Source organism: Salvia hispanica, chromosome 2, assembly GCF_023119035.1.
Source record: "Salvia hispanica cultivar TCC Black 2014 chromosome 2, UniMelb_Shisp_WGS_1.0, whole genome shotgun sequence".
In the NCBI taxonomy this organism is placed as follows: domain Eukaryota; kingdom Viridiplantae; phylum Streptophyta; class Magnoliopsida; order Lamiales; family Lamiaceae; genus Salvia; species Salvia hispanica.
The window spans coordinates 37,322,612-37,330,403 of NC_062966.1; positions in this window are offsets into that span (position 1 = coordinate 37,322,612).

Below are 7,792 nucleotides of genomic sequence, written 5' to 3' on the forward strand. Positions count from 1 at the left end.
TCCCCAAGAGGTGTTTGAAAAAGGAATTTATTATTCAGAAAACTGCGCAGTTGGAATTTATTCCACGAATAATAAATAAAGTTTCAAACTAGAAAAACTCTTTGGAGAATTAATTTAATTCTAGTCACATAGCAGACAAAAGAATTAAATTGATGGATCAAGATAATCTTAAACGCGGGAAATATTATAAAATAAAATGGACCCAAGTTATTTGTAATTTGGTGATTTAAGTGGGAGTGCAATATTATTCTTTAGTGGAACAAAATAATATTCCATTGATAATATATTAAATCATGGATCATTTGATTTAATTAGTTAATTATCTAATGGGTGAGCCCAACACTTAAGTCATTCCATGGATCCCCTTACTAGCCCAATAAGGTCAACTATAAATAATGAATGAAATGGAAACCCTAGCATACAATCCAAGGAACTCCAAACCCTAACCCTAGGAGGTAAAATCGGCGCATCCTCTCCTCTCTCACTTGTCTCGATTTTCGTACCTAGCACGTGGGAGAATTAGGGTTTTGATTATTGTTCTTGATCTATCTTAATTCAGGATTAGATCTAGACAATTTCGTGTTGGTATTGGGTTTTCCTAGATCCATTCAAAGTTATTTGTTGATTATTCAAGATCCGCCCACACGGATGGATAATCAAGGACAAGAGAATAGTACGGAAGATTCGTGGTCGATAAACCAAGGATCTCCGGGTGGTGCAGCTAGCAACGTCAATCCGATGTCGGATTATGAGGTAAGAATCGAATCTACATCGAATATGCATGGTTATGTGTTTATTTGATGTTATATCTATAGATCTATGTTTATTGCATGAAATTGGAGTTGAATGCATAATCACCTAAATAGATCCGTTAAGGACTTGTTTGTTTTCCGTGTCTTCCGCTGCGGTAGCTCCAACAGGGATCACTATTGTCTGCGTAGGCCGCCATTCTGGACGGAATTCGGCAGGTATTGCAGGCTCATCAACAGGTGTTTGATCTACCGGTTGGGATGCCACCACGGCGAACGTTTGATCACAAAATCCACATACTGCCGAACACGAAGCCAATTAATGTGCGACCGTATCGATACCCACATTTTCAAAAGGCTGAAATTGAAAAGCATGTGCAGGAGATGCTTGAGCAGGGGATTATTCAACGGAGCCAGAGCCCGTTCTCATTGCCGGTATTGCTGATTAGAAAGAAGGACGGCACGTTTCGATTCTGCATCGACTATAGGGCATTGAACCTGGCAACAGTGCCCGACCACTTTCCCATTCCTACGGTCGGATGAGTTGTTCGATGAGTTGGGAAAGGCGGTATTTTTTACAAAGTTGGATCTGCGTTCGGGATATCACAAATCCGAATGCACGAGACTGACATCTTTAAGACAGCCTTTCGGACACATGATGGGCACTTCGAGTTCTTGGTGATGCTGTTTGGGTTAACAAATGCCCCGTCCACGTTTCAGGCTGCAATGAACAATATTTTCCGGCCATTCTTACGGAGATTTGTCATCGTATTCTTCGATGATATATTGGTGTATAGCCCGACTATGGAGTCCCACTGTGAGCACCTGGGAGAGGTACTTTCGCTGCTGCAGAGCCATCAGTTTTTCATCAAGCTCTCCAAGTGTTCGTTTTACAGTACTACAGTGGAGTATTTGGGACATTTAATATCGGAAGGACTATGCGGTTATTGCGGCGCCATTGACGGACCTGCTAAAGAAGGACGCATTCTGCTGGCCCCTAACGCGTTCGACGCGTTTCAAACACTGAAATCGGTGATGACTTCGGCGCCCGTTTTGAACCTACCGGATTTTAACAAGACATTTTGTGTTGAGACTGACACGTCTGACGTCGGTATAGGCGCGGTGTTAATTCAGGATGCCCACCCTATCGCCTTTTTCAGCCGGAAGCTGGGTCCGCGACGTCGCATAGCTTCCACTTATCACAAGAAGCTTTTCCCGATTGTCGAGGCGGTACAGAAATGGAGGCAATATCTTATTGGGAGGGAGTTCGTTATCCGCAGTCACCAAAAGAGCTTGAAGGAGCTGCTGCAGCAAGTGGTGCAGACTCCGGATCAATAATTGTACGTACGAAAGCTAATGGGTTACAAGTTTCGAATTGAATACAAGAAGGGGATAAATAACAAAGTTGTGGACGCCCTCTCCCGCCGCGAGGAGCCTGATTCTTCCTCGGGATCGACGGCAGCGGAGGATACCTCTGTCGCCACAGCCGCTGCTGAGTTGCTTACCGCCGTCAACCACCCTATGCCAAGGGTGTTGGACATTCTTCGCGATGAAACAACAACTCGTCCGGAATTACAGGAGTTGAGATGGAAGATTGTTGCAGGCGAGGCACCAGCGCATTTCTCTTTCGCCGAGGGGCTGATTTACTATAATCGACGAGTTTTGGTGAGTGCCTCGTCCCCTATGAAGACATTGTTGTTGGAAGAACACCACAACACCCTAATGGCGGGCCACCCGGGTCACGAGAGGACATTTCACCTTTTGGCGGCAGGTTTCTATTGGCCGAAGATGAGAGAAGATGCCCGCCACTTTGTGGATGTTTGTGTGGTCTGTCAATCCACCAAGTATTCGATGCAAAAACCAGAGCAGGTTTACTACAGCCCTTGCCGGTACCGTTGCAGGTATGGGACGATATCTCTATGGATTTTATTACAGGGTTACCACAATCGAGAGGCTACACAACTATCATGGTAGTGGTGGATAGGCTTTCCAAGTATGCCCATTTCGTAGCTTTACTAACGCGCTTTGATGCTCTGCGCGTGGCGCATATGTTTGTTAATACGGTGGTTCGTCATCACGGTTTCCCTAAAACGTTGGTGTCAGACCGGGACTCAGTCTTCTTAATGTGGTGTGGGAGGAAATATTACGGTTGAGCGGAACTAAATTAAATTTCACCACAGCTTATCACCTGCAGTCAGATGGCCAGACGGATATTAAGAATAAGGGGTTGGAACAATATTAAGAGCGTTTACTGCAAACAGACCATCAACATGGTCGAACTTCTTGCCACGGGTGGAATTGGCTCTAAATTGCTTCCATCACGCAACATTAAGAACATCACCATTTCGAGCTTTGTATGGGCGCGAACCACCGCTGCTAGTTGCGGCTCCACCTTCAGCCAAGACGCCACCGAACTTCGCTGAGCTTATTCGCGAAAGTGGGAAGTTGTTGATGGAACTACGCGCGAACTTAGAAAAAGCACAACAACGCATGAGTGCTGTGGCGAATCGGCACCGTCGACATCTTGAATTCGAGGTGGGCGACTTCGTCTGGCTGAAACTACAACCATATCGCCAACACTCGGTGGCAAAGCCGCTCTCAGCAAAGTTGGCGAAACGTTTCTACGGCCCTTTTGAGATTTTGCAGCGTATTGGCCCGGTAGCATATCGGCTGCGGCTACCGGAGAGGAGCCGAGTTCACAATGTTTTTCACGTCAGCTGAAAGGTTGAGGTTTTTGCACGCGTGTCGTAGGCGCGTGTCCCTTCCTATTCAACAAGATTTATAATTTCCCACTTTCCAAAATACTATTAATTAGTATATGGTAAGTTAGGGTGTCGAACCCACGAGGAACGATAGCATCCGTTATGTATTTTCACACTTAGAAAGGTTTCGGCGATGCCGCCACGCTTTAAATCGGGGGTGGGAACTGAACTACGAAATATAAATAACACTTAAGCAAATATTGGGAACTAAACATGCAAATAAAATACAATAAGAAGAAAACAATTAAACTGGAACGCAGACTGGGCAATCTGATAAACTGGGCAACTTAGCAGTGGCGAAAATTAGAACTATTTCGGAAATAAAAAAGAGCAGCAACTTGCATGAGCATTCCTAAGATTAGAAATAAAAAGAGACTAAGTTAAAAGCTAAGGAAAATAAACTAAGTGTTAGCTCCTAAAAGAAAGCAAGAAAACTGGGATTGTGACCCTTAAAAGTGGCTAGAATAATTAACTCCTAAAAGTAAACTAAATCACATGTAAATGAAGGTTGAGTGCAGAAACTAACTAAGCTAAATGGCTGCCAAAAGTGAAAAGAAAGTATGCACTTGTTGTCTCCTAAACCCTATTACCCAAGGTGTAAAACCAATGGATAAAAGCCTACAACTAATGGTCCTTTCACTTAACTTCTAAAAGCTGATATCTCTCATAATTCTACATCATAATGCACGAAAATATGGAGGAGAAAGAGAGTAGATGGCTGCTACATAATTAAAAATGCAAGACAAACACAAGATCAACAAGTAAACTACCTAAACATGTATTGAAAACACCAAATGAAAAGCTGAAAATTAAAACACTTAAACATGATGAAAGAAGCTTAAAAAAAACAACAACAATGGAGGATGAAATACAAGACAAGAAATTAAGCAACAAACATTAAACTTAAAACATGCAAAACTAATTAATCTAGGTGATTTAAACTCTAAACAAGAACACAACTTTTTTCTTCTTTTCTTCTTGAAACTTTCAAAACTAACAACTAACTAAAACAATTAAAATTGAACTAAAGACATTGGGAAAGATTTTTACTAAGCAAGAAAGGTTAACAAACACTAGAACAACAACAAGATAAAAACCGAAAATGAACAAGAGCTAAATTCAAAGCACATTAAATACACAAACACTTAGAAAAATTACTACTTGAAATGAGCTTTTAAAACAAGAACAACAACAATAACTAAGAGTGAGAAAGATGCAAAAGTACTACAAAGTTAATAACAAGTAAACTAGAGAAAGCAAACACTACTACTAAATTACTACTACTTCAACCCATGGTGAACAATGATCTTGGCAGCCTTGAAGTGAAAATCTCTCATCTTAAGGAAGAGAGAAAAGTTTCCTAGAGAGAGAAAGTTAAAACTAAACTAAAGAGTGATATATGATTTTTTGGAAAGTTGAGTACTTTTAATACATATATCCAATAAAAGATATTTCCCTTCTTTTTTACTCTCCAAGGGGCTGATATGGGCGTGTGTAGCAAGTGAGAATTGTCCTTGACAAGTGTGTGGAAGTGGCTTTAGTCATTTTCCCGTCAGGTTCAAACTGGCCAGTCCAACAATTTGGCCAGTTTGGGTCTTCTTTGCCTTCTTCCTTCACTTTCTTCCATTCTCTGTCATTTTTCCCTATTTCTTGCATGTTTTCCTCTTCGTGCCTTAATCAAGCAGCTTCCAAACTTAATGATCCATTCCCTGCAAAAAAACACCTTTTTCAAGCAAATATTCACCTAATAAGTGCGAAAAGTGATCAAATCCGAGTGACGAAAACTAGCCTATTATCAGCCTCTTACGGGCGTTTGTTGCCGGCGATCACACAGTGGCACTGCCGGAAAAGTTTGTTGGTGATCTCCGATAGCGAACCCGGTTGCGATTTTGGATTCTCAAGTAATGTGGTATAAGGACGAGGCAGTTGAGCATGTCTTGGTGAGATGGTCTGATGGTTCGGAGTCTCCGTCCTAGGAACCTCTTTCAGAGGTGCAGAAACGCTCCCCTAACATTCCCCTTGAGGGCAAGGAGGTTTCTAGGGGGGGAGGGGGGGGAGTTGTTACGAACGCACCAACGGCCGATCCTCTTGGGGAGAATCTTGATGTCAGCCATGAGGAATCAGTGGTGTTGACCAGGGACGTAGGTGAGGCAGCTGAGCAGCAGAAGGAAGAGTTGATCGCCGCTGCGGTGGAGAATGCTCCGACGGAAGGCAGCTCTGACCTCGGGAGAGTCTGAAGCAGCCATACCGCCTTCGTGATTACAGCTCCAAATAAAGGCGTGGAGCAGCTTTCTTTTATTTCCTTTTATTGCATTATTTTTGTTAAGTATTTTTGGATATTATTTTTGGCATTTACGAACATATTTTTATTGAGTGATTTATAAGTTCCGTCGGGTTTTCTTTGTTGGTTCTTTCCCGATTTCTAGGTTAAGTCGAACCAACCCTAGGGTCCTTAGAGGTTATAAATAGGGCTTTCATTATTTCCGTCATTCAATTAATGAAGAGATAATTTGCCCAAGATTACTTGCGTAATACACCAATTCTTATTTTGCTGCCGACGGAGAGAACTTCGCTCCAGTCGTGAAAGAGAGAATCCGCCGACCCTCGAAGCTAGGGCGCCGGAATAGTGTGTTTCGTACGTGACAGAGAGATTTATCTTCGTTAAGAGCAGGAACATCTTAACAAGCTGCAGACCTTTCCTCCTATAAATTCTCCAGTAAACCCCGGAGGGTCATCCATATAAACTGGCTTCTTGAGCTCCCCGTGCAAGAAGGCGTTTGTTACGTTGAACTGATGCAGCGGCCGTTCTCTGGTTGCCGCTATTACAAATAGCACCCGAATAGTGCTCATATTCGCCACAGGTGAGAATGTCTCGGCGTAGTCAATTCCATATCATATCATAAATAGGTGTCATCTTCCTACCATCTTCCTAAACTATTCTACTTACAACTTTTAAAAATGCACTTAGAAAAGGAAATTAATGTCGCATCAAATGGTAAGTGGAATGTGTACCTCGCCAAAATTGATTGGATGTGTCTATTTTAATAGCAAGAGACAAAAACTATTCACTTTTACAAAATTATTATTGTTGTCCATTTGTTCGTTCATGCATAAATGTACGGATAATTTTGTTTGTGTACTCGTGTAGCAAATTATTTAAAATGATTGCCCAAATGCATCAAAAGTTGGACTTTTCTTCCTAGGGATGTTATTTTATGGAGTCACGCGATTCATGTTTAAACATTAATCTATAGCTATGGTAAAGTAAAAACTGTTTCTTTCTTCCCTTTAACTTAAATTTTATAATTGGGCGGGGGTAGTATTTGATAAAAAAGAGTATCAACTAATTTGCAAAAGATTATATGATGTGATGCCACGTGTGGTTTGCACACAAGAAATATATTCCTTAGTTGTTTTAATCATTTGGACTATGATTGATATGACTTTTCCCTACATAGTACTATACTATACTGTTAATTATGGAGCCTAATCTCCTACCATATTTAGGATTTGTTTCCTAAAAGTATATTTCCTTGTGATAGATTTATTCCATAGAAGATATTTCCTTATGGAATATGTTTCCTAGTTTGACTAGAATTAGGGTTCTCTATTTTGCTTATAAATAGAGGTGTCCCCTCATTGTAAAATCATCCTGAAATTATATAGTGAAATCCCTGGCTTGGCATCGCCCCCAGACGTAGATACACTTTGTATCGAACTGGGTAAACAATTCGTTGTGTTCATTCTCCTTTTATATTCGTGATTGCCTGTGTTTATTTCCCAACAACTGGTATCTAGAGCCTAGGGTTTTGAGAGAAATCACGATGGGGATCGACGGAAAGATTGTTGTAGAGAAGTTTGACGGATCTGATTTCGGATTTTGGAAGATGCAGATTGAGGATTACCTGTACGGTAAAGATTCGTGGAAACCTTTAAAAGCCAAACCCGAAAAGATGGAACCGGAGGAGTGGGAGCTGCTGGACAGAAAAGCGATGAGCGCGATTAGGCTATCGTTGTCCAAGGAGGTGGCTTATCACACGACTGCAGCAAAGTCGACGAAGGAGATTATGAAGATCTTGGAGGATATGTATCAGAAACCATCAACGGCAAACAAGGTACATCTGATTAGACGATTGTTTAATTCTAGAATGCAAGAGGGAAAGGAGGTGCAACAACATCTCAACGAGTTCAACATGATTACTTCGCAACTGAACTCTGTTGATATTAAATTCGCTGATGAAATTCGTGCCCTAATTTTGCTATCGTCCCTGCCTGAGAGTT